Genomic DNA, 26,331 nt, shown 5'->3' on the forward strand with positions numbered 1-26,331 from the left:
TGAAGAACAAAAGGATAGCAACTTGTCTGTTCCCCTTCCCCAATTCCCCAGCACTGTTCCCATCCCTCTAATTCCCCAATAAAAATCTTTGAAAAAAAAAAAAGAAGTACAAATTGGCACTTACAAAATAGTCACGGGGATGTAAAATGCAGTTTAGGGAATACAGTCAATAATATTGTAATAACTATATATGGTATCAAGTGGGTGCAAGACTTATTGGGGGGATCACTTTGTAAGTTATAGAAATGTCTAACCACTAAGCTGCACACCTGTAACTAATATAATATTGAATGTCAACTGTAATTAAAAAATTTTTTTTAATTTTTAATTTAAAAAATCATTATCAAAGCCAATGGACTTGTAAAATCCACTTGTTGAAGGTGTGTGTGTGTGTGCAGAGGGTTGAGAGAGAGTTGCTTTTTTTTTTAGAAAACAAGAGAGGAAAGATAAGAATACAATATCACTTCATTAAATCAAATCAATCTGCTCACAGATAATGTCAGTATTGGAGCGGAACCCCTCTGCCCACATACCTGGTCCTGTCCTGCTCACAGGCTTCCTAACCACCCAGACTCTGTGTCCCACAGGGTCCAATTCCACCTTTCTTTCTAGCTTCCATACAAGATTAGTTAATAAAAGATGCCTGGTGCATTAACCTGACACATCTAGAATCCTTCTATGATTAGCTTCCACCTGGCATCCCCCCTATACTGCCCACGTGGGACATCTTTCTTTTTTTTTAAACATTTAATTTTTTAAAAAATTTTATTGAGGAACAGTGTGTTTCTCCAGGACCCGTCAGCTCCAAGTTGAGTAGTTGTTTCAATCTAGTTGTGGAGGGCGCATCTCAGTGGCTCATGTACGGATTGAACCGGCAACCTTTCTGTTATAAGCACTGCGCTCTAACCAACTGAGCTAACTGGGCGCCCCGGGCCAGCTTTCTTAAACATAAACAAACACACACAGTTAGTTAGGCCTAACTCCCTCCACAAAAGACGAAAGCCAATGTCAGGGCCCCTCACTTTTGCCGCCCCCATCCAAGGTCCTGTATGTACCTAAGGAATTTTGAATGTTTTTTTCAGGAAGGTCTCCCACATTGAATAAACTTCAGGCCCCACAAAACCTGGACCCACCTCTGTGGGTAATTCTAAAACAGGAATTCCAAACTACTTCATCCAAGTGGGATTCGCTGAAGGCCACCAAAGTAGACATTCTCTGGAGGATGAGACACTTGGACACTGTAGGTTAAGGTGGAGACTGTAGGTTAGGATGGATGATTGAGGCAGGCAGGAAGCAGGGAAACAATGCCTTTGCTCAAAAAGGCCCAGGAACTGGAATGTTTTTCCTAACTTTTCATCTCCCGTAACCCAGAGGTCAAGCCTGGCCCTCTCTTGAGTTCTAATCCCACATATCCAAGTCCTTGTTGCCCATCTCAACCTGAGGGTGAAACCTGCATGAAAAGCCAACATTCCCTGAAGAGAACCCATTCATTCATTCATTCATTCATTCATTCATTCAATAACTATTTACCAAGCGCCTGGTATGTTCTAGGCTTGGTTCTAATAATTGGGATACAGCTACAAACAAAACACACACTTAAAAGCTCGCTTTTGGTAAAGAGAAACACACACCAAGTAAACAAACTAAGATAATTTCAGATTATGATAATTTCAGATGATAAAAAACAGGATAGTGTGACAAAGAGTGTCTGTGGGCAAAGGGTAGGGTAATTGGTTTGGAAAGGCCTCTCTGAGGAGATGACATTTCAGATGAGACCTGACTGGCAAGAACGGCGAGGGAAGAGTGTTCCGGGCAGAGGGTAGAGCAGATGCAAAGGCCCTGAGGCAGAAATGAAGTTGGTGCATTTGAAGGACTGAAAGAAGGCCAGTGTGGCTAAAGCTGAAGCACTGGAGAGTGCTAGGAGGTGAGGTTAGAGCAGACGAGGGCCCAGGTCACGTGGCGCTTACGTTAGGCCATGGTAAGAAGTTTTATTCTAAATGCAGTGGAATGGCATTTAGATATTATTAAGCGGGGGAGCAATAAAATCTGATTTGCCTTTTAAAAAGATTATTCCTAATCCTGCCATCCTCTTACCCAAACACATCAGTGTAAGCACAGAAGCGCAGGCACCCATTTTCTCATGAACCTCGCCATTTTGCCAGTGAGTCTCTCCCCACCCCCATTTAATCTGTTGCCAAATCCTATCAAATCTGCCTCTAGTGTTTCCAAAGCTCAGTCCTCCCTTTGCATGTCCACTGCCACCACCCTAATTCAGGTCCTCGGCCCTTCTCACTGGAAGTCCTTCCATGCCTCTCTAACTGGTCTTCCAGGCTCTTGTCCGACCGACCCTTCCACCCCACATACCCCTGCCAAATCAATCTTCCCATAGTAAAGGTCTGCTGATGTCACTTTTCTGCTCAAGAACTTTCAATGGCTCCCCACTGCCCAAGAAACTAAATTACAATTCTCTCACCTAGAGTTTAAGATCCTCTACCACGTATCCCGAACTGCTATTCTCTCCACACTTGCCTGCATTCATCCTCTGCTTTGGCCACATGGTTTACTTCCTCTTCTCAGAACATACCTTGCTTTTTTTATGCTCTTTCCTGTGCCTGAACTGATGCTTCCTCCAATTACACCTGTTGAGATCCTATACTGTTCAACCCCTGGAGTCGATTGATAACCGTCTCTGTGATGATTTTCTGCTCTTCCCGGCTAGATGTGAACCTTCCATAGGATTTTGTCTGAACCTTTGTAAAGCATTCATTATATTGCTCTTCGTATCCCAGTTATCTGCATACATGTCTTACTCTCTCCTAAATGATTAGCTCCTCGAGGATGATGATGACTCTTGTTCATTTTTTTTATGCTTGTTAGTCTCTAGCAGAGAACATAGCGTGCCGAGGTGCTTGATGAATCTTTGTTGAATGAATAAACGAACACCTCGATAATTAGATCTAAAATTCATCTTTAGGCGGCATTGTTCAATAAGATAATTTTAGAAAATTATGAATAATCAGAAGAGGGACCAAGAGGGGTCTAACCCTTAATCTTCACCATGGCATTTAAGGGCTCCCGGGAAACACAGATAAGCATGGAAATAGGTTTCCATTGTTTTACATGGAACGGATGTCAGAAAAAGTTCCCTTGGGAGTGGCTGAAAATCATGTACTGTGTTAGCAGTGCCCTAGGACATAGATTCCACGTCTGTGGCTCTCCCCCCCAACCCCCATACCCACAGTCCTTCAATCCCCAAGGTAGGTTTATGGAAAATAATGTAGAACCATTTCCCTTAGCAATTAATTTTGAGTTGAGTCGTTCCTTTTTAGGAGAAAAAAAAAAGATAAAAGTTTCAGCTAATTCCCTAATTCTTCAATGTACCATCTTAGCAGTCCAGAAAGGCTATATTAGTGTGTTGGGGTTTACCTCAATCAATTGTGCTGGTGAGTTCATTTATCTTAAGTGACTTTGCTTTGGAAGAAAGGTACCAAGTGAACTTCCTCATGGAGCGAAGACTTCTGTGTATGTAGAAAATGGGTACACCATTGGCTTGGGAAGCAAGGCAACATTTCCTCACGCCCCATCTTTTGCTTCATGTACTGACCTTTGCTCTCTTTATGAAGGAGGATGCCTAGATGTCCCTGTTGTTATTTAAATTATCCATATTGTGAGTACATTGTTCAGTTGCAAACCACCTGGTGTTAATTATGTCTGAGAATCATGACGTGCCCTTGAAGTAATGGTGCCTTGTTTGTACAATATTACGTCTTAATAGCTAAAAAGACTCTTCCTGGAAGATTCACTCCCTCAGTGAGAGCGCAATGTGGCCATGGACGCATCCTCAGCATGTGGCTTACCTCACCCTGGGCCGCCGCCCTTGTGAATCCCACCCACGCCTCCTTGCCTACCAATAAGCTGGATGCCAGTTGTGGTTTGAGTAGCAGGGGTGCTTCCCTGCATCATTTATGCTGTTTCTTTTCCTCTCTTTTTTAACTTTCCAATAGTAATTTTTTCTGAAATATGAAGTCATCATAGCATGTCCTGAGAAAGGGAGTGAAAGCCAGGCTTCCTAACGCTAGTTTCTAGAGTGTGTGCATGGGAGGGAGGGAGGGAGAGAGGGGGAGAGAGAGGAGAGAGAGAGAGAGAGAGAGGGAGAGAGGGAGACTATTATCAAGAGTTTAGGTAACTATTGGGTTGTCGGAAATGTCATGACACATTTTTGCAAGGAAATACATAGAAAAAATACGTAATGACTTTTCTGACAACCCAATAGCTTTCACCAGCTTCTAAAACATCTCTGGTTTGTCTCTGGACCTAGGTCCTGGACTTCAGGGCCAAATACTGTTCCATTGCCCAGAGGGTCAAGGAGAGATTTGTCTTTCTCAAACACTATTTTTGCATCAATTTCTAAGAGAGGTCATGGGAAGGCAAGGGTGAGTCCTATCCTTAGAGCCAAGTGTGGCGTCCAGTCTCTTGCGCTTCTTTTATGACATTTGGCTCCTGGAGGTCAGAAGTGCTCCCTCCTGTACCTCAGGAACATGAGGTAAAAATAGCACCCTGGATTTCAGCCAAGTAATTCACAACGGGTACAGCCATGGCAGAGGAGAAGCGGCATGAAAACTGGGGTGCAGAGTCAGCCGAGTGGCTCATTGGTTAAGAGTTGGCTTGGGAGTGCAAGCTCTGAGCAGCAGGGCCGCTGGTTCCGATCCCACATAGGTCAGTGATGCTGTGCTCTCTACAGCTAAGATGGTGAACAACAGCTCGACCTGGAGCTGGGCTGCCGTGAGTCGCCAGCGATGGCATAGGCTGCAGTGGGGCTGCAGTGGGCTGTCTAAGCTACCGTGAGTGACCAGCAGCCAGCGTGAGCTGCCAGCAGCTGGTGTGAGCTGCCGTGAGCCACCGTGAGTGGTCATCCAATGGCCGACGACCGATCTGCCTCACCCGGGAAGAGTGCAGTGATCACAGTGCCAACATGGGCCAGTGAAGTGACATCCTCCACAGCTAGACTGAAGAAAAAAAGGACAGCAACTTGTCTGTCCCCCTTTCCCGATTCCCCAATGCTGTTCCCTTCCCCAGTTCCCCAATAAAATCTTAAAAACAAACAAACAAACAAACAAAAAACTGGTTGCAAATCTGGTTCTGCTTCTGACAAACAGGTAATCCTGGGCACACTACTTCACCTGTCTGTGGCACTGCTTGCCTACCTGTGAAACGGGAACCATACTATCGGGGACGTGGGGGCTTTGCCCAGGTTAAATGTGATGGCATATGTAAAGTCCCTGATATTTTATAGGCAAGATAGAGACATATGGGAGCTTGACAGTAGAATTGGGTGGATTGGCAACCGAACAACTGAAAGATTTCCTTCGACCTCCCAAAGAACTGTCATTGGCCCTGTCCTGGTTATTTTTTATAGCAATGATTTAGTTAATGTTATAGAAAATATTTTTTAAAAATCTCATTTGTGGATGTTACAAACTTAGGACACACGACCATCAAATGGGGGGGGGAACCCCAAAGTAAAAAACCCTCAAAATGTCAATTCCAACAAAATCATGTGTTAAAAATAAGAAGGAAAGTAAAGAAGGAGAAGGAGGAGGAAAGAGCAGAGGAAGGAGAAGTTTATACCTCTGTGATGAGGTGCTGGAAGAGTCAAATGTACTACCAGGTTGTATCAAGAGAAGTATGGCACCTACAGTAAGGGAGGTGATAGTTCTCTGTTCCATATGGAGCAAAATGGTCAGTTCTGAATGCCTCTCTTTAAAAGGAAGACAGACAAGCTGAAGTGTATTCGGTATAGCAGCGAGAGAGAGAGAGAGAGAGAGAGAGAGAGAGAGAGAGAGAGAGAGGTTTTCTATACCATGTCCTATAAGGAACTCAGAATATTCCACTCGGAGAAAACAAGTCTTAGAGGAACCCTAATAATTGTTCACAAATATGGGAAGGGCCACATGGTGTTAAGACAGGGAGACCAACTCTACATGTCTCCAGAGACAGAACCAGGACCAGCGAATAGAGGAAAGCAGAGCTCCCAACCAGCGCACAGAGCTGCCCCAGTGGCCCTGCCCTGCTGCTGCTTCTCAGAGGCCACATGGCTCCTTGGGGGAGAGTCACCATCAGAGGTTAAAGCACCAGACAGAGACTGGACCAGAGGAACCCGCGCTCCTTTCACCCTTAGAAATCCATGACTGTCATTGACTCCGGTGTCACTCATAGTTTTCCCCTGCGAGGAAAGGTCTTTGGGAGATAGGTCCAAAGGTACATGCTTTTAGTAGAATACAGCGCTTTTATTATTTATTTTTTAAAAATCTTAGTCCTGGGCAAGCACTGGTTTCAACGAACAGCACAGTGTTACGGAAAGGACCCTGGATTTGGAGACAATAATTTGGGTCAAATTCCAGCTCTGATATTTACCTGCTGTTTAAAATTACTTGACTTCTCTGAGCCTCACTGTCTTCATCCGGCAACATCAATACTTAGTTTAGGGGTTGTTGGGAGGATTACATGAGACATCGCATCTCATTGATTCTAAGATGCATATTTTTCACATTTTCACAGCTCGGAAATCAAGGTGAGTTTTAACATTGATGGTGTGCCATAGTTTAATTGGGAGTGGTTTTTTTTTTCTCATACTGGCACATAATGTAATGTGGGTTGTGCAAAATTCAATTGCAACTTATATTCAAAGGAATACGCTACCATATATTAAACACTTAGCATAATGAGCTCACACAGTGAGTGCTCAGTACAATGTTAATTTCATTCTTCCTTTTCTAGACAACAAGCTTTGTATCCTCTTGAGGAACCAGGAGGTCCTCAAGACTTAATAATGAGAACTGGCCTGCAGATTCTCAATATGGAAAATTAATGAGAAGGTTCACACCAGATCCTATGGAGGGTTATTTCTATTCTACACACACGCACAGTCACACACACACACACACACACACACACACACACACTATATCTATATCTATATCTCTATATATTCCTTCTTATCCCATTTCGTGTGGTCATGTAAACTTTCTGTAATTTTCCAACTCTGCTTGCTCAGTACATTTTGGTCCAAACATTTATTGAGCACAAGGCTAAATGGTTTTTGCCTGCTTTATCTTAGGCAAGAGGACAGCCCTGCCATCGCCAACACTCTACCCCCATCTCCCAAACCAATCGCCTGCCACAAAATGTCTTTGTCAAGTTTAATATCCTTCAGATCTGACTTCTCTCCTCTTCTGGTGCTCAATTGAAGATTCTTTACTTTGTCAGAAGAAGCATATAATAAACTCAACCCTGCAAGAATATATCAGTAAAGGAATTTTTTTCTTGACCTGGCTGGCCCTGAACATAATCATCAGAGAGGTTTTTTTTGTTTGTTTTTTTTTGCAGTCAGCTATTATGGTTGTAAGTGTGGATTTATTTTTTCTCATGTAAGAACACATCTAATCCTTTATAAAACATCATAAGCGTGTTGCCTCACTGTTATGTTGTATTAGTTACCCAGGTTAATTTTATCCAAAAAAAAGTTATCCAAAATCCACTTCTTCATAGCTGCCTTCCATTGAACTGTTTAACGGTATAGATCATCTTACCTTACAGCAATATTAGAAATTCATTTGCTAGCTCTTTCTCTCTCCCTATTCCAACTTCTGGACAGTGGACTGTTGCCCAGGACCCTCACCGGAAGATGTGCAACGGCAAAGCTGAGTTTTGTTTTTGGAGGTACGGCCGTTAGCTAGTGAGTCAATGTTTATTCAGGGTCTGCTCTATACCGATCATGGTGCTACGTTCTGAGATTAACTAGAAAGACAAAAGTTACACTTTGAAAGCATTTATCTTCTAGGCTAGACGTGGAACAGAAGCCATCCTGGGCAGGGACTCTCTTAAGTGACCGGCACTTTCTGATTAATCTGTGGTCCCCATTCCCTCTGTAAATGTGAAGACAGAAGGCCCGTGACATGCTGAGTAATCACAGCTTGTCACAGTCTCCTCCAGGATGCCTGCCCTCTGCCACTCCCACCAGTGGACTTGTCTGCTCACCAGAAGTCAGTGTGTTTGTTCCAAAACATACTTATGCTAGTTCTCCCTCTCACTGTAATTACACAATTTAATTACACTTACTTAAAGCCATAAAATATGAGTGCAAAAGAGATAAACTATATCTCCAAGATCTAAGCTGAATGTCTGGAAAAGGCATGTTAAAGGTGAGTTGATAAAAAAAAGTAAAAAAAAATATGTGCTGTCAACCTAGGCGTGGGAGAGCCAACTGTAAAACATCATTAAATCTGGGGAAAAAAATCTGTCTCACAAAATAAATGTCTTTAAGATCTTGCTCCACTTTAAAGATAACAAGACAAAATCATTGCGAACGTCTCAGAAGTGTGGCTTATCCAAGAAATAGGACACAGCTCTAATGGGAGGCCCTACACTCCAAAAAGGAGGCTTTGGTCCTCTCTCAAAAACTTGAGGGATGTTTTAAGTTGAAATAAAGGATTAAGGAATGAGTCCATCATTTTGTATGAGTCCTGCTTTAGCTAACTTGTTTAGCTAAATCACCGACTACTCATTGAATGGGGTATAAGGGTTTCTACTGTTGTTAACATAATAATGTGTTAAGAGCTATAATACAGTGTGCTAAGGCAGACAAGATGGCTTCTTCTAGGGGAAGAGAAGGCTTAGGACAGACACCATGGTGGTGAGCCCTGAATGGTGTGCCAGAGGGTAGAGTGGGGGCTCCTGGGGAAATAAGAAAAGGCCAGTCATTCCCCAGGGGAGGGATCAGTATAAGTCACCAAGTCAGTTTTCTAGCCTTTGTAAATCAACTCAGAGGCAAGATAGCATAGGTTTGACTCTGTTCTGCCATTACTATGCGTTCATAAGTAAAGCTGTCTGTATCTCAGTGTTTGAATCTGGAAGATGAAGGTAACTGCAGTATGTACCTCAAAGGGCTAGTGTAAAAATTACGGGCGATGACCTTTAAATAATTATGCATCAATAAAAACATATGCAAAATTATCTTAAGGCTTTCTGGGAGCAAGGGAACAGGCACACTGCAGATGATTTTGGAGATAAAGGAAATGTTGTTCAAGAGAAGGGAAGGTGTGACGTAAGCCCCCGCGTGCTAGGAGCATGTCTGCTCTTGAGATGGGCAAGCCCGATGGGAAGCAGGCACTCTTCCCAACCAGCTCCCAGCATCATACCTCACAGCTCACCAGCCACTTCCAATTAGCTCATTTAGTTCTCCCAACAAACCGGTAAAATAAATGTCGCTATTATCTTCACTTTACAAATGAGGGAAGTGGGTCTCGCAGAAGTTAAGCATCTCACTCACGGTTGTACAGATGATAAACGGAGAGTAGGGTCTAGAACGCAGCTCAGCTTATTCCAAATTCTGTGTGCTTCCCAACACCCCAGGCTGCCACTGAGCTGCTTCCTTCCTGGGCCGTTCAGTTCACAAACCCTGGGCTGCGTTGTCTTGTCTTTGCTCGTCTGTTAAAACTTTTCATAGGACAGGATGCTGCCACTAATTGCTAAAATGAGGGTTGGAGATTATCAAGGATTTCAATTATCCTGCATATCTCTGACCTCCATTCCCAAGGATAGTCAGAAGCTAGCTCTAGCAATTTTCTGAAACTTTCATTAATTTTAAATAAATTTATACAATGTCATTTCTCCCCCTTTCTCTGAATTAAAATGTCCTTGTCTTTTCAGTTTCTCATTACAGGCAAATCCCTTGTATGTCTTGGAGACAGTCTGTTGGTTTTTTCCCCCCTCTGGATCTTTTGTATTTCGGCTTTGTTTTCTTTGAAACGAGAAGACCCAATGCCAAATTCTGACATTTAAGGTGAAGTCATAACGTCAGTGTGTATCATTAAAATGTTTTATTGTAATTGCAGAAATAGTCAGTGCCAAATTATGTGCACTGTATTATTTTCTGCATTATTTTTTACCCCATTCTCAAAGTTAATACGGCCTATTATATCTCATTCATCCTTCTCGCTGCTGCTGCTGCAGCAGATGTGTCCATTGAGCAACCCACAACGAAGCCGAGATCTTTTTCCTGAGCACTCACGAGAAGAGTAATTCAGCGCCCACCAGTGAGTGTGAGCTGCTTCAATGGTTCCTTGTGGTGTACATTAGCTCGCACTTGTCTTCATAAAATTTCAAAGAATCATAGATATTGGAGATGGAAAAGACCCGCTAGTTTATCCAGGCTTCCCACTCTGCCGGCAAAAGCACGCAAAGGAGGTCATTCTATCAGTTCGTGCTATTCGAAGGATGCTGATTAATCATAATGACAATTGCTGTTTATATTATGGGGTTTCTTTCATCCTAAAATCAGTGAAGACACTTTTTGTTTTTAAAAGCAATGTTTCTTTTCTAAAAGAGAACTGGGGCTCAGACAGCAATGTTACCATACCCAAAACCGATGTAATGAAGCCAAGAACTCAATTCAGTTTGATTCAATAAGCATCTCTGAGCACCAGCCACTTGGAAGGTAGAAACCCTGTTGGGTGTTTTGAGGGATGCACAGGTGAAGGAACCTAAAGCCCTGTCCTCTTGTTCATCACCTATTAAGGGATTTGTGACAGTGAACACATATAGCTATTATGATCACTCCAAGAAAAGTACAAGATGACATGTAACGAGAAAACATTTGTTTTCTTTGAAATGAGAGGACCCAATGCCAAACTCTGACTTTCAGGTGGAAGTTATAACATCAGCGTATATCATTAAAGTGTTTGATTGCAATTACAGAAATAGTCAATAGCAGATGATGGGGCTGGATTTAGGAATTGGGAAAGGCTTTGTGAGGCTGTGATATTTGAACCAGGTATTGATGGAAGGGTGAGTATAATGTCCACGGACAGAGTTTGGGAAGAGGGGACTTGAGCAAAGAACCAACCCAAACAGAACAAGAGAGATCTCAGCTGGGTTTCTACCTTATGGTGTAAAAATAAGTAAATACATTTGGGCTGCAAGTGGATCAAGTCCATATGCAGAAGATGTCTATTTGGCCTCTTTAAAGAGGATTAGGCTGTGGAAACTCAATTTCATTAACAACCTGAAATAACCAGAACACACTGACTACCCATCAGGAATATACTTACAGGGACAGAATGTTTTACATTAGGAATGTCTCAAAAAATAAAGAATTCATACAGCCTGGTATTGCGTGTAAGGAATATTGGTAATTCTCTACTACAGAGTAAAATCTCCAATCCAAGTGTAGATGGATAACCCACCCAGCTGCCAGCATCTTAGGGCTACTTACTAGCACACAACACAGCCGAGAACTGACACTGTTGTACCATTTGGCCATTGAGGGATTTGTAGGCCCTTGTTGGATGGCTGGACAACTATAGATCCCGAACCTACAATGCATAGAACAGAAGGTTACATTTTCTGTTTCCTTTCATAGAAATATGTGTAAGTGCAGACCAGGAAAATGCCAATATACACTAATGATTAATAAGAGTAGATATTTCTTCACTTTTAGTCAAAGAACCTCATCTTTGAAAGTGCTATTATCTATCCATATATTACCACAGTAGTTAGCTACTTTATACTCCCTTTTATAAAGCCATTGGTGTGAAGACAGGGGAAATTATAGAAGGCTTCTAGAACTTTGGTATTCATCCCCTCAGAGACCCTGCATGAAGCCTTGACCATGTCCTTCCATCACCATTCCTTTCACCGCCATATTGTTCTCTCTCTTGACTATCACCATCCTTTGATTCATTGCTATATGCTTTATAATTAACTCTACGAGCCTCTATTGCCCTCCACCAGAATGAAATCAACTTAAGGGGAGGGATTTGGCCTTACTCATCTTGCGTTCCCACAGTACCAGGCTCATTTTTCATTGCCTGGCACACAACAGACATTCAACACGTTTGCCGAATCATGTATCAGATCTGAGAGACCTTTTTTGGATGGGTTGTAATTATTTAAATTTTTTGTCCTTGGTACCCTTTCCAAAATTTTCCTTCATCTGTCTCATCATGACACCCAGACTCTGATGCAGCATAAGTGTGTGTGCCTACCACTAGCCTTCATTCAATCGGCACGTCTCTCTGGTAGTGAATAGCAGAAGTACTGCCCAAAAAGGCCTGAATCTTTACTCAGACACATCCACTTTCATCAAATACGTGAGTAGGGAAGACTTTGGAGTCAGACTGACCTAAGTTCAGATAGACTTACACACTCTGAGGGTCACTTACTAGTTGTATGACTTTGAGCAAGTTAAACTCTCGAGTCCTCAGTTTCCTCAACTATGAGATGGAGACATTACTAGCACCTATCTTGGGTTAAATAAGCCAACACATGAAAGTGCTTAGCTCAGTGTTTTTTGCACATAATATTATTATTGTCTCCTATTCATAAAATAGAAATAATAATTAAGTCCTTCAGGATTGTTATAAGGAACAAATGACATAACAAGCGACATTTTACCCAGCCCATTAAGTCAATGTTTCTTTCCTTCCTATGTGCTAGAATAATTGCTACAATGGACTGAGCACCTATTACATCCTAGATAAAGTGTACCAGTCACTTTAAATATATTATGCCATCTAATTTAATTCCTATAATAAGCTTTTGAAAGAATAATCATTATCCCTATTTTATAGATGAGCAAATTGAGTTTTCGAGATAATAAATAACCAGCCCAAGGTCACATCAGTAGTTTGGTGGCAGACTCTTTCCAAAAACGAAAGGTAAGGGGGACTGACTACAGAATAGGGAAGTAGAAGAAAGTATAGGCGGACACTCCCTAAGAAGCTTAGTATTCTTACTTATCCTCATCCTGGTCCCCAGCTGCAGGATTATACTTGCTTTTTAAACTAGACTCTGGCATCCATGTCAATACCGTCTCACTTTCACTATACATCTACTCTTGCTTTTTAATAAATGTATGTAATGGTGTCACTCATCTAAGAACTAACTCTACTACACTCCCCTCTTGCCATTTCTTTCCTGGTTAGAAATCTGCTATTTGTTTCTGTTGTCTTATCTCAGTTATACTAATTATCATCCATGAAACACTTGAATTTTTAATAATCCGGTTATTCTTAATTTCTTACTTCCATAATAGACTTATATCAGATATGTCAAATACATTTGTTGCCAGCTCCATGGAAGGGAAAATGGCCCTGCCATAATTCCTACTAAAAGGCAACCCAGCTTTACACCAGGTGACAACCCCCCTGCCCTACCCACTTCCCTTTGTCACAGCAAACTGGACTAGAGATATGCTTCTGACCCTTGGGTAATGCCAACCCTTGGCTGGTTAGGGACCTATAAGACCAGGCAATGAAAAGATGAGTTGGGTTAACTGGATTCTTTCTTAGAAATGTGAATTAGGGAACTCTGAGAGAATGAAGCAATTATCAGGGGACAGTACCAATGTTAAGAATATAAGAAAAGAAGCCATGAATGGAGTAGGGTGGAGAGGGTAGGGTGCTAGACATGGGGGTCTTGGCAAGGCAAAAAGAGCAGCACTTAGTGTAAGCAAAAGCTATGAGACGGAGGGAGTTTACTCAGAATAAAACTAGAAGACCAAACCAGCCGGTAGCAAAAGGAGCCCAGGTAAAGCAAACACACAGCCAGAGAACAAGATTGACAAGAGAGAGGGGGCAGCCCCTAGAGCTGCCTCAGGACCCGAAACCTTTCCCAGTCTGATTTCAGGACCCTCTGTGAGTATCCTCTCAATGAATGCCCTTTTTCCTGAGGAAGCTTCAATGAGTCAGTTCCCTGTAACCAGAAGGCCCTTCTCTGGAAGGCTCAGCACTTAAAACCTTCTTAGGGGGCCGACCGGGTGGCTCAGATGGTTAGAACGCATGCTCTTAACAACAACGTTCGAGTTTAGACTCCTGGATGGGATGGTGGGCTGCGCAGTGTGCTTCCTTCCCCACCCCCCACCCCCAGCTAGATTGACAGCAGTGACTGGACTTGGAGCTGAGCTTGCACCCTCCACAACTAAGATTGAAGGACAACAACTTGACTTAGAGCTGATGGGTCCTGGAAAAACACAATGTTCCCCTTCCCCAATTCCCCAATAAAATCTTCAAACAAAATAAAATAAAACCTTCTTAGAAGATGAAAGTTCAATGGTATTGTCCCCTTCTTTGGTTCAGAGGGGTTGCAATTACAGAGTTCTGAAGTCATTCATTCACCTGACTATTCTCTGATTGGCCAGACTTCCTCAAAAATCTCTTTATTTTCCCTGTTTCCGAGATAGAATAAACTTGTCCTCTTCAGCTACTACCTAATTATCAAGACAAACATCACCAACTCATTTATCATCTGTGATTCTTTGACCTGAAACATAAACTCTTAGGTGAGGGGACCACCAGGTCCGAGAACGAAAACTATGACAAACACGCTTGAGGGTAGAAAACCCAGACATGAGAAAAGGGAAGATTCCAGGGTATACAAAATACTTTGCCGTGAATGTGTAATTTATACTTTGCAAAGGGGGAGAAGAGTGAATACCCTAATATAAAAAGTCTCCTTTTTTTCAATGGAGGACATAAGGTTGTATAATTTAAGAGTATTACCCGTTATTCTTTTTGTATTTAGTTAACTTTATTAATAAGCTATATTTCCATGTGAACTGTTTATTCATTCAGCAATATTTAGTGATCACCTGCTATGTTTTGCCCTGCGCTAGGCATTAGGGGTGCCAAAACTAAAGACAACGCCAACCCCTGAGGGTGCCACAGCACAGAGTGAGAAGCTGATGAGTCCGGTACAGTGTAAGAAAAGCCACGTAAGCACAGGGCCAGCCCAGGAGCAGCGAGGCAGAGACAGGGTGGTTTGGGTCTAAGAAGCTGTCCAGGGCAGCCGGTTAGCTCATTTGGTTAGAGTGCAGTGCTCGTAACACCAAGGTTGCCGGTTCAATTCCCACATGGGCCACTGAGCTGCGCCGTCCACAACTAGATTGAAACAACTACTTGACTTGGAGCTGATGGGTCCTGGAAAAACACACTGTTCCCCAATTAAAAAATAAATAAATAAATAAATAATAAATTTAAAAACTTTAGAAGCTGTTCAAAAGAAATGACCAGGATGAGTCTTGAAGGATCAGTGGGCTGGCTTGGAAAAGACAAGACAGAAGGATGTTCCAAGCAGAGGTAGCAGCCTGGCCACTGGCACAGGAGCAAAAATCCTGCAATTTTTAGACTACAGTTGCCTTAAACACCCCAGTGTGTCACAGATTTCTATACAATAAATCATCTACCCAGGCATCCTTAGAGCAATATGCCCTTGACTTCATTCACAAAGGCCCCTGTCCACAGATCCTTAGTAAGTGTTTTCTCCTCAAACATACACTGACTATGCAAGCCCCAAGGATAATAGGAAATCCCACATATCCAATGTAGACAAAATAAAGCTACCTCAATGTTCACAAATTTCTCTTCTGAGCAAATGATGGCTTGGCTTCTTTCAACTGCCATTACTGTTAATTCTGAGTTTCTGTATTTATTTTTCAAGAAAAAGAGTGATTATGTTTTCATGGAAATTAGTGAAGCGCGCTAAAGCTTTAGATTAGAGGCATTTTGAGTCTTTAAGTGAATAGCATAAAAATACTTTTGATAACTACTTAGGTCATTAAAAATTAGATTGGCAAAAATAATATATAGAATATGCTTTTCTTTTACTTCATAGTATAGCATGTATCAATAACCACGTATGTCACATTTTTCTATAGAGTACATTCTTACACTCCAAAAAAACTTACTGGAGGTCTCGGGGTGTCCTGGTTTTTTGTGAGGCTACCCCAGGACCGTGGCAGCCACTGTTGTTTAGCAGCATGGCCTCTCCCACACACCTCCAGGTTAGCACAGACAGCAAACAACCACAGATTGTTTTGTAGCTACTACCAGGTAGTCCCCTGCCAGTTGCACAGTGACCTGGGCTTGCACCAGAGCCCCTCCCAAGAGGCCCCTTGGTGGGTGTTGGCTTCAGACCACATCAGAGCACCACCTAACTAGCCTGACAAGTGGCACACACAAAGAAAAGTCTCAACAAGCACCAGAGCCCTCTGGGGCAAATCCTGCTCCATGGGTAAGCTCCTCCCTGCCCCATCCCACATAACACCCCATAAGCTGTGGATGTGGAGAACCCCACAGCCAATCATCCTAAGGGTCAATCCCACCCACAGACATGCCAAAAGCAATCAAGGATCAACTGTAACAGGAGGGCACACACAACTCACACAAGGGGCACTCCTGGAACACCCAGTGCAGGTTACCAAGGAGACTGTGCCACTTGGCCCCACAGGGCACCTACTACTTAAGGCCACCAGGCCAAGACTGGGAGACATAGCAGATCTACCTCATACATAGAAACAAACTCAGAGAGGCAGCCAAAATGAGGAGACAAAGAAGTACATCCCAAGTGAAAGAACAGCAGAAAACTCCAAAAAAAGAACTAAATGAAATGGAGGCAAGCAACCTACCAGATTCAGAGTTCAAAGCAATGATTATAAGGATGCTCGAGGAACTTAGTAAGAATGTCATCAGAGAGACTGCAAGCATAAAAGAGGACATAAAAACCATAAAAAAGAACCAGTCAGAAGTGGAGAATACAATAACCAAAATGAAGAACACACTAGAAAGAGTCACCAGCCGACTAGAAAAAGCAGAAGATCATATCAGCAGTTTGGAAGACAAGGTAGCAGAAAACACCCAATCAGAACAGCAAAATGAAAAAAATAAATTAAAAAACAAAGATAGTTTAAGGGACCTCTGGGACAATATTAAGCATAACAACATTTACATCATAGGAGGACCAGAAGGAGAAGAGAGGGAGCAAGGGATTGAGAATCTGTTTAAAGAAATAATGACTGAAAACTTTCCTAACCTGGTGAAGGAACTAGACATACAAGCCCAGGAAGCGCAGAGAGTCCCAAACAAGATCAACCCAGAAAGGCCCACACCAAAACACATCGTAATTCAAAATGCCAAAGGTTAAAGACAAAGGGAGAATCCTAAAAGCAGTAAGAGAAAGGCAATTAGTAACTTACAAGGGAGCTCCCATAAGACGGTCAGCTGATTTCTCAACAGAAACTTTTCAGGCCAGAAGGGGTTGGCACAAAATATTCAACATGATAAAAAACAAGGACCTACAACCAAGATTACTCTACCTAGCAAAGCTATCATTCAGAATTGAAGGACAGATTAAGAGCTTCCCAGACAAGAAAAAGCTAAAGAAGTTCATCATCACCAAACCAGTATTACAAGGATGTTACAGGGACTTCTTTAAGATGAAAAAAAAAAGATAAAAAATATGAATAATAAAATGTCAATGACTACATATCTATCAACAATTATTTTCAATAGAAATGAATTAAATTCTCCAGTCAAAAGATATAGGAGGGCTGAATGAATAAGAAAACAAGACCCATCATATGCTGCCTACAAGAGACTCACTTCAGATCAAAAGACACACACGGGCTGAAAGTAAAGGAATGGAAAAAGATATCCCATGAAAATGGAACCAAACAAAATAGACTTTAAAACAAAGGCTATAACAAGAGAGAAAGAAGGACCCAGTAATCCCACTTTTGGGTATTTATCCAAAGAAACCTAAAATGCTACTTTGAGCAGACGTGTACATCCATATGCTCATTGCAGCATTGTTTACAGTGGTCAAGATGTGGAGGCAACCTTGGTGTCCATCAGTGGAAGAATGGATAAAGAGGAGGTCGTATATATGACGGAATATTGCTCGGCCGTGGAAGGGAATGGGTTCTTGCCATCTGCGGTGGCGTGGATGGACCTGGAGGGTACTGTACTGAGTGGAGTATGTCAGACAGAGAAAGACAGATGCAATGTGATTTCGCTTATATGTGGAATCTAAAGAACAAAATAAACAAGCAAAACAGATACAAATGTATAGATACAGAGAACATTTTGATGGTTGCCAGATTGTGGGGGGGCAGGGCAGGGGGTATGTGAAAAAGAGGAAAGGATTAAGAAGTAGAAATTGGTTGTTATAACGTAGTCATGGGGATGTAGGGTATAACATAATGAATATAGCCTATAATATTGTAATAACTACATATGGGTCCGATGGTTACTAGATTTACCAGAATATCTGATAGATGGGAGGGAGATTGGGGGCAGGATGAAAAAGGGATTAAGAAGTACAAATTGGTAGTTACAAAATAGCCATGAGGATGTAAAGTAAAGCATAGGGAATATAGTCAATAATATGATAAATAACTATGTATAGTGTCAGGTGGGTACTAGACTAGTCGGGGGATCACTTCTTAAGTTACATAAGTGTCTGACTACTATGTTGTACACCTGAAATTAATACTCGTATAAAATAATATTGAATGCCAACTGTAATTTAAAAATTTAAAAGGGGGGAAAGAAGGTAGAGGGGAATAATGGTCCATACTTCCAAGTATAAAACAAATAAGTCTTGGGGATGTAATGTACAGCACAGGGAATATAGTCAACAATATTGTGATAGCGTGGTACAGTGTCAGATGGTTGCTGGACTTATCATGGTGATCACTTCTTCAGGTATGTAAATGTTGAACAACTATGGTGTGCCCCTAAACTATTATAATATTGTCTATTAGCTATATTTCTGATAAAAATATTTTTTAAAATAATGAATAAACAAAATCTTACTGGTATACCATTTCACAAACCTATTTCTGTCTTGCCATCTTTAAAGTCAAAACTACAATTCTCTTATGTATCTATAATTTAACTTCTCAGGATTGTTACAAAGTTAAGCAAGTTATCCAACAGTAGGAATTTTAAGCAACCAAGAATAAAGGAACAATATAAGTAAAAAATTTTTATACATGGTCTCCAAAATTCCCTTCCCCAGTTAGAAAGTAATTATATCTTATATCCTTTTTTTTTCCAGATAGAAATAAGACCAATTCAAAGCGAGTCAGCAGTTCACTAATTGTCAAAGCAGCCTTGAACTGGTCTCCCTTGCCACAAGCAAGATGATATTTCAAAACATAGTAGAAGAAATTACTCTGAGGTTCTGAAAATTGCATTAAGAGCTACCAAGTAAATTTAAAAATGATATCTTTTCAAAGGTTTATCCCATTTCCAATGACTATTGCTTCAAATTACTCACAGAAAACATAATTAATGAAATCATCACTCACTCTGCACTCTCTCTTCCCACTCTTGGCCACATTTCAGAAGCAGTTTATTACTCACATCCTAAAGGTATATATCATATGATATATTTATCTGATCATATCAGCAAGTCTTCAGCAATATCCTTCAGGAGTTGCATATCATAAAGATTGTCAAAAGCCCTATTATTCCCCCAAAGCATCACGTTAAACACATAGCACGTACCATCAGCACTACAGTTGCTTAAACTGTAGTCCTGTGCATTCTCAAAACAATATGTAAGCCTAATACAAAAAGGAGCAGCGCGATTTCTATGAAAAATCAGCGAGCATGGTGAAGCTTAGCGATGTACCCAGTGCCCGTCCATTTTAAATTCATACTTATTATACAGGAAGACGTGCATTCAAAACAGCCTATTCTTTTGAAAATGGTGCTTTAATCTCTTTGCACATGTGTCTGCATGCTGACTGGCGAATTTTCTCAAAATCCATAAATTAAAATCCCCCTTTTTTCCTATTGCACTTTTCACTTCAAAATACCAATAGAGTGTGGATCTATAGGAACGAATCCTGCATATCCATGACATTCACAACATTTCCCCTTTGGTAACCATAGTTCTTGAATGGAGCCTTGTATAAGGTTACCAAAAGACCAGAGTCATGGAGGATCGTATTCACAGAATCCAAGAAATACTGAAAAACAGAGCTGGAAGGGGATGATGTAGCCCGATCCCTTCATTCTAAGGGGTCCAGAGAAGTAGAATGGAACGTCCTAGGTCAGTGACTGGCAAAACTCAAACCAGGAAGTGGTCCAATGTACTTTGTAAAAACCATGTAATTATTAAATTAGAATTGGGGCTCCCTCTTTTTTTGGTCAACACTCTAAATCTTAGTCTTTAAATAAAGGGCAAAGCTAAGGCAATTATTTTAATGCCATGTCAACATGGTACCTTGGGCATGAGTACCATGGTGATTGTCTCACTTCTGTGCTTCTCATCTCTTGAAGAGATTGGCTTAACAGGGAAATTTAATTGGGTGGGCATTTCACCCCTTATTTTCTTGTGTCCTTGAGTGAGTCACATAACCTTACTCAAATATAACAGAAGGATGGTAATATTACTTAATTCACAGGGCTATTATCAGACAGGACTAAGCAGATATCATTTGAAAGTGCATTAAAATGTCCAGGCTTAAGAGACATGGAGAAAATTTCCACTTTACATCTTATACTTATGTCTTGTGGTGGGGGGCACCACAAAATTTCCGTCAGTAAAACTACATGCTAAAGCAGTATTGTAACCAAGGGATTTGGGGATCGTCCTGCGTATTTTGTTGGTTTTGCCTTCAGCAGGACTAGAGGCTTGAGCTCTTATTAATACATAGTACCCACACATGGCACCTTTTTAAATGTCATCACAGTCTTCATTTTCATTCCCCCGAGTTAAGGCTGACGTGGATCACTGCTGTCTGGCTTCCCAGTTCTGGTAAATCTTCCCCCCAACCAGATCCTTGCTTTATTCACTTTTTAACTCCCCACTCAGATTACTCCATACTTTTCCAAGGTGACTCAGATGGCCTCCCCCACAGGCAGCTCCCCAGCGAGTAACACATTGGGGAGGGGGGGGTCGGAAGTGATCAAAGACTTGCAAAGGCAGTCCCACAGCTCACAGGAGAAGGCGATGGCCACAGGTGCCAAATGCAGATGGATGGTGAGCTCTGGGGAAAGTTGTCGCTACCACGTGGGCCGGCTACTTCTCTGCCTGACTGCGTTGGGTGCACAGAAATTACTCTTATTTTGCTCATCACACGACTTCACCCCACAAGCTGTGTGGGTTCCCAACATAGAGGCAGCAAACCTATGATTTATGTGTGGGTGAATCTGTCTGTCTTTCTTTGAAATTACAAAATTAATCTTAAAAAACAAAACAAAACAAAACACAGATGGATTGACAGCACTGAAGGCAACACCTCTGAGTACCCAAGAAAGACACAACATTGAGAAGGGTGATACAAGCATTCACACAAACCTGTGTCCAAGGAATTGACTGGCATTTCAACCTTACGTTCTCTCCCAGAAAGACCACAAATGCAGGGGGAGCGTGGGGCGCCGGAGGGAGGTGCTCCTACCTTTGACCTCATCAAAGCAGTCAGATTTTAATAACTCAACCAAAATGGGGCACATTGAAGAAGTTTTTAAATTCTTTCCCTTTATAAATACGTGTCTTTGTTGGGAGGCATGGGAAAAGCCATGTCATTACACTATTGCCTTTGGAATTTCAAGATGGCAGCGAAAATTGTGGCGTTTCCCACAGCTAATTGTTTAGTGCCAACTAGAAGAACTATCGACTAAGTAGAATGAGACAAGAGCCTCACTGACCACCCGTCTCTTCCAAAGCCCATTAGGGCTTAACCGCGCACAGAGGCTATAACTAACGTGAATCACCCAGATAATGACTATTATACAGGTTGGCTCACAGCGAGTGGGAAGTGCTTTAATAGTCCAAGTGTAAAGGGTTAGCAGATAACTATTTGTGTGTCTGTTGTCTTGTGTGAATAGAGGGGGTTGGGGAGGAGAGTGAGGGAATTTGCTACTGTCTTAGGAAATGCTGGACTGCGTGAGCAGGGATGCTCCGAAGGGCACGGCAGTTGGCCTGAGCAAAAACTCAGCCAGAAAGAGAAAAGGAGAGTCAGTTTAGGTCTAGTTACACACTCTAGGTCAATTACTCACACAGTTTTATGTCCTGCACGATAGTATCCGCATGCTGTTCAATGCATATTACCAATATTATGATTACAAATTCATTTATAACTCTGTGGTTAATGCAGATTATACCGCCAAGACTGCAAGCTGCCTGAGAACAAGGGCACGTCAGCCTTGTTCTCGCCTCCATCCTCGGGGCCCAGGAAGGTGCCAGGTGCATAGGAAGTGCCCCTAAAATATGAGTTGGATACACGAGTGAATTTATATTGGGATGTGTGTCTGCTATACTTGTGCCATGTGCCATGAACAGGGCAGAGTGGGCTGCTTGTAATCCAGCACAGCAAGCAGAACTCCCAAAGGTGCCTGTCTTTGGCTGGCACAGGTGCTGGGAGTACAAACATCAAGTGTGGGGGCCAGGGAAGCGAGGCTGACATGGCGACCCTCAGGACACTCTCAACCCCGGGGTGTACGGCTTCGTTGAGCCCCCTCAAATCATTGCTGGTCTTTCCTGGGCTTTAGTGTCCTCGTTTCAAACGTGATGAATAACCTCTCCTTCCCCTTGCAGTTCTGAAATTCTAACATTTCTAGGAAGCTATCTGGCCCCTGACATCTTGCCAGAGATAAACCATGGTAAGAGCTTCTGCTTACAAAGTGAAAAACAAGTTTTAAAATACGAAGTTCAGTTCTATTCCAATGAAACATTATGGGGGTAGGGGGGTAGGGGGAGCTTTTGGCCAGATCCAGGCTCATTACTATCTTTTCTTCGTTCTTTCCCACACCTAGAAGTCAGGTTCTCCAGGCCTCCGCGGGAAGAACATTAAATGTTCTCAGCCAGGGCTGGCGCTTTGCTTCAATCTCTAGCCATCACGGGGAGTCAGTCTGGTAAACATTTGCAGTTAGAATGGAAGGAGGCATAGCCTCCCAGACTTTCACAGGTTTTTTTGGACAAGTAGCAGAGTCACAGAAAACCTCGAATTAGGTAAGAAAGCGAAATTCCCCCAGAGAATTCAAAGAAAGCTACAAACCCAGAAAAGCCTTGAAGCAATCACTGTGCAAGAACAGAAGAAAGGAAAGCCACGATTCGAGAACATAAGCCGACATTTTTGTCTTGAAAATAAATCTTCCCGATGACTCGTCGGCACTGATTTTAGCTCTCTACTCCCATCTCTCAAGACGTCACTTTAAAAAGCAAAAGGTTTTATCCACAAAACCGCCAGTGAGTAAACAGCTCTCGCATTCTTACCCTCGCACACACAGTGAGATATTTACTTTCCGATAAACAGCAATTGTAAATAAATCTCATTTAATCTGTAAGAGCCACAATAAAAATCTTTACTCTCCAAGGTAGACTTTACGGACGGGTATGCAAGCCCCGCCAGCGCCAGAAAACACAAAGTCTTGAATCAACTACTAGAACCAGAGGCACATTTTCTCTCAAGCATCTCACATTGACCTTCTTTTTAAAAAAATATGTACAAGGGAGGAGGAAAGGGGAAAACCCAAACCCTCCCACCCCATTCTCTGTACAAATCGGCCAATAAATCTAACGAAAAGGCACAAGAGAAAAGGACAGAAGCCAACAGGTGGAAACGGCTTTTTTGTCTCCTTAGAAATGCTCCGACACTTGATCTGTGTCTCCGGGGTCTATTTGTCTCAGGGTGTCTTTAACGATGGCTTTATTATCATAATGGTGATGATCAAGAATAATGATAACCCTTCCAGGTTAGGATTCCCCAGCCTTTCTGGCTGGAAGATTTCTCCATGCGTTTTAAGACAGAACGATCGGTCCTCTTTCACCAGATCCCAGGGAGGCAGGCAGCAGCCCCAGTTCAGCTCTCTGCGTTTTACAAAGGGGGGAAACTGAGGCACGGGGCACCCCACAACTCCTTGATAGTATCCAGCCCCAGAGAAATCCCTGAGACTGGAAAAGTTTCTGGATTGCCTTGGGGCAGAGTTCTCTGACTCTCCCTTCTTGCCTGCCATGCCGCTCTGCCTGAGAGTCTGGGCTCCTGGGATGAGGACTGGGGTACCTCCCTTCCACAACGAGGCACGCCAGGGCAGCGTGTGGGAGTCCGTACACACACCCCACACACGCACACACAGACCCACAGGCACACTCGCACACACAAAGCTTCGTGCATCCTCTGCAGGCACTAGGCAGAGCCCCAGCCACCCGGCTCAGCCTGAGAACGCTCGGCTCCCAGCTCGCAAGGCCGCCGTGGGCTCCCGCTGGGGCTGCTCTGAACCCCGGCTCTGCCCTTCTCTCCCTCTCTTTCAAGCTTCTCTCTTCCCCCCTCCCCCCATCACACTCCCTCCCACCCTCCTCCCACCCCTCTCTATCCACCCCTTCTCCCCCACCAACCCAGAGGCACAGATCGTGTTACTGGGGTTCCCTAGAAAGAGGGGCCATCCCCAGCCGGGAGCGCCCTGCAGACTTCCAGGGGTAAGAGCTCCAATCGCAGGACCCCAGCGCTCCTCCTGAGCAGCGCAGGAATGAGACCCCCACTTCCAGGCACGGGGCGGACAAGCCTGCCACAGAAGAAGGAATTGTTAGGGCTCTTACCTTTTTTATGAGGAGAAATTCTGGAGAAGCATTTCAGAAACTGAGGGGGGAAAGTGATTGAAGACAAAAAAGACCCTTTTCCTGCAATCCCCGGCCTCCTGGTATCAAGACACTAGGACAACATCAAAGCAACTTAGGGGGAACACTTTAGGGGCCTATTGTCTGCTCTGGTCTGATCTGTTTTTCTTCTGACTCCCCCTCTTGCTGCGGTGACACTTGGTACGGCCCAGGCATTCATGCCAAGTAGCTTTCACACATGGAAGCTTGTCTCAAGCAATTGCTGACAAGCCACAAACAAGACATTCTCCCTCCCTTCTCTGCGCCCCCCCACTCCTCCCCCCTCCACCTTTTCCTCCTCCCCCCTTGTCTCCCCTCCTCCTTTCTTCTGAATGCAAACCAAAACTCTCCAGTGACAGGCAAGCTCGCAGGCTTGGCCTAGCTGCGCAGGCAGACACACACTCTCTCTCTCTCTCTCTCTCTCTCTCTCTCTCATGCAAGCAGCTCAGCTAGTTGCTGCTGCACTGGTAGAGTTAAGAGACAGGAAAAAGCCTGAGCTGAGTTGGGGGCAGGGAGAGAGAGAGGGAGAGGGAGAGCCGCCTCCTGTCTCCTGGTAAAATGGCAGAAGAGAGGTGAGCCCTTTGGAGAAACAGCAGTGGCCACACACGTGTGCATATAGGCACACACTGAGCAGCGGTCTGAGCCCCAGGAAGAGCAAAAACACCGACTCCACAAAGGGAAAAAGCAATGTCCCATCAGCTTGAGATTGGGGGAGCGGGGAGATAAGAGAGCGCGTGGACACAGTCCTGGGGTTTCTGCTGCATATTTAGGTGGTTTTCTTCTTTAGAGTAGAAAAAAAGGTGTTCCCTCAAGAACCTCGTCTTTCTTCTGTGCATAATTGAGCATAGACCTGAGCTACTAGTTAACATAAAACCATGGAATGTGGAAATGTGTAAGTAAACTTAACTGTAGGTTCACCCCAGTTAAGTTCACCCCAGTTAAACAGCCCAGGATATTTTTAAGTGGATCTTTTATTTATTTTTTTTTAAGCAGAAACCCTAGAGAGCAGTCACGAGGAGAGTGGTAACAAGTAGTGTGAACTCTGAGAGCTGTGACGTGTGATGCTAAAGTTACTGATTGCCATGCTGCTGGAATTTATGGAGGGTGGGCATTGCAAGTCTGGGGGCTGGGGGGAGGGGGGGTGAGCCTCTGTGAGCTGTTTTCTAGGAATGAGGGGGAATGAGGTAGGATAATGAATATGGCAGAAGCAAGCAGGAATTTGATTGGTGTGGAGGGAGGAGAAAGGTGGGGGTGTACAGGAGGGAAGAGAAAGAGGAAAAAAACCCAAAACACTGCATCATAAAGGAAGAAGAAAAATGGAAGCCCAGAGATTGAAACATGCGGAGTCAATGAGATGGCAAAAGAAGGCATAAAACGTGAGCAAGAAGGAGCACAAAGAACGTGCAAAATTTGCAGATGGCGTGAAATCAGGAGGGCCAATTGAGATCAAGAAGAACGGCAGGATGGTTATGTGACGTTCATATCTTTACCAGGTTGTGGGGTCACAGACCCAACAAGGTCCCTCTCCTCCGCCTAGACCAGGATGGGGACCCCTCCAGAAGCTCAGCTCCTCACTGGAGATTAACCAGTTCTGCATTTTGGTATGAAGGTGGCTTATACTCTATTCCTCTCAATCTTCCTTTGCAAAATGCAAATTATGTGAACACACGTCACTCACTCCTTTGTAGGGGGTGCAAGAAGGAATACTCGTAAGTGATGACTTTTTTATATTGAATACGAGCCAAATGGTTTGTCACTACCTGAAATTCACCACATCAAAGACACATCCTCGTTCCTGCCACCTTTTCTCCTTAGTTTGCTTCTCCATCCTGGCTGATCCCTCTAGGGACGGTCTGTCCCCACGACATGATGACAGTGGTGGTGATGATG

General features: G+C 43.1%; 1 protein-coding gene across 3 annotated transcripts in view; it reads right to left on the reverse strand.

Annotated features, from left to right (window-relative positions):
- Window positions 1-24,676, reverse strand: part of BCL9 (BCL9 transcription coactivator) — an 82,512-nt gene extending 57,836 nt beyond the window's left edge. For 2 of the 3 annotated variants that reach the window (XM_019627813.1, XM_019627816.1), the window contains exon 1: window positions 24,385-24,676. The gene's annotated coding sequence lies outside the window, so the exon portion shown is untranslated. The remainder of the gene's footprint in view (window positions 1-24,384) is intronic. The other variant, XM_019627817.1, reaches the window with a different exon arrangement.
- Between the last annotated feature and the right edge of the window lie 1,655 nt (window positions 24,677-26,331).

This window comes from Hipposideros armiger, unplaced genomic scaffold, assembly GCF_001890085.2.
Source record: "Hipposideros armiger isolate ML-2016 unplaced genomic scaffold, ASM189008v1 scaffold_741, whole genome shotgun sequence".
Taxonomy (NCBI): Eukaryota; Metazoa; Chordata; class Mammalia; order Chiroptera; family Hipposideridae; genus Hipposideros; species Hipposideros armiger.